Consider the following 2131-nt stretch of genomic DNA (forward strand, 5'->3'; position numbering starts at 1 on the left):
ATCACACTAGTTTTCACTAGATGTGGATGGAGCCAATGATCTGCATTGGATGGAGCACATGACGGGAAATAAATATTTATAAACATTAAACCGAATAGAAAGTACAGATACTTGTGTGAAAATGTAATGAGTAGAAGTCAGAAGTAGGAAGAAAAATAAGTAATGGAGTAAAGTATAGATACCTAAAAAGTGTACGTAAGTACAGTAAAGAGGTATTTGTACTTTACCTGACACCTCTGACCATTTCTAATCAGAGATGGTTTGAAATATTCGGTCATGGTTGAAAACCATGCAAAGGGAGTGTAGAAGCACTCCAGCTCCTTTACTTTCTTCTGTACCGCATGGAAAAACACTCTAGCAACTAGTATTGAAACGCGAGCAATTCCAGATAATGTTCTTCAACTTGTGATGTTTATTAAAAGAAAACAAAAATAAGAGAACATCCACATTCGTATAAAATAAACTCGGTCAAAAACTGTGTTGCTTCCAGCATATCTGTTTTTCCCTCAGTCCTTACCTAGAGTACGTAAAAGCAAACAAAAAAACAAACAAAAAAAAGAACACATATACAATTACAGAAGCCCAAAAATATGCATTTCAAATTGCATTTCTATATTCTATGCTTTTAATATTAGGGTTTTTTAACTTAGAATCTTAACATCAAACAAAATTATCAATCTTGTATTTTAACCCTTTTTAAAACTATAAATGAATTTGTCTCAAATTGGCTCTTACAGGGAGGCTCTATGAAGGCCTCAGAGGTTTAAGAACCTAAAGCCTGGTTTATGCTCATAAACCAGGTTGTTTGCATGTGTGTTGCAGTTAATGCAGATATATCACACCCTACTGCAGACAGAGGCGTAGGCAGAACATTTTTATAAGGGTGGCCCAGCAATAACCAATGTACACCGAGGGATGGGCGAAAGCGGATAGGCATCAGAACCTCAGGGTCAATCTACACTGTTCCAACGGGAAAATTAACAAGCAAAACATCCATATTTTTAAAATAAAGACAAACTATACTTTCAATGGCATAAATATCGGTAAGCAGAGACAGCATTTGCTTAGTGGACCCATCACTGACACCTGGTAGGCCCCCTACGCAACTGTAGACTAGGACGTCTTTTTGCATATTCAATGGTCCAAAAAATTCCTCTCAATACCTCTGATACTGAAGTGACAGACGCACCTGACCGTATTTATACCCCAACACATGCCAGATTTCAACATGATGGTAAACCGTTTAAACGCGACACCGATAGCAAAGCAGACAGTGGTACTTTTAATTACTATGTTAATAACTGTGTATAGTTCATTACAGTTGGGAAAAAATACACTCATATATTGCAATAAAGATCTTAAAAGAACTATGTATTTGAGTATTTAATTTTTTACTCAACAACTTGGAATTATGGGTAATCCAGAGCGTAGATTAGAACCATAACCGTTAGGTACAATGTGTTAGCGACGATGCAATCCAAAAAGGTACTTAAGCGGATTCTAGAAAAGAAAAAGTAAAGAAGAGCTGCTGGAAGAACGGAAATATTTTTCCAAAATAAACACGTTCTTTCTGCTGTTCGATAAGCATCTCCCTGACCTGTAACATGTGGTGGTGCGCTGTCACCAATGGTCCCATTCAAAGTGCACAGTCACTATTTTTCCGTGTGTGATCATATACTAGTGAGAATTACGTAAATGTATCCACCGTATCCTGAACCTTTATCACATGTTGTACTTCGCATGGGGCCCACATAGATAATGTTGTAGTTGTAGTGTCCCGGCCTGAGGTGTTTCTGCGTGGAGTTTGCCTGTTCTCCATGAGCATGCGTGGGTTTTCTCTGGGTACTCCGGCTTCCTCCCACAGTCCAAAAACATGACTGTTAGGTTAATTGGCTTTTCTAACATTGTCCTTAGGTGTGTGTGTGTGTGTGCATGGTTGTGAGGAGATCGTATCTGATTCGCCCCTTGGAACAATTGTTAGATTTCACCTTTACTATTTACTTAAACAGTTGTTTCAAAATTGCAGTTAGCTTTAAGCTTCAGTCGTTCCAAAATAGGATCCCAGCTTTCATCTGTTAGATCAGGAGTCTTTAAATCTAGGCTTAAAGGAATAGTACACCCAAAACATGAT

This window comes from Cyprinodon variegatus, unplaced genomic scaffold, assembly GCF_000732505.1.
Source record: "Cyprinodon variegatus isolate N-32 unplaced genomic scaffold, C_variegatus-1.0 Scaffold0, whole genome shotgun sequence".
Taxonomy (NCBI): Eukaryota; Metazoa; Chordata; class Actinopteri; order Cyprinodontiformes; family Cyprinodontidae; genus Cyprinodon; species Cyprinodon variegatus.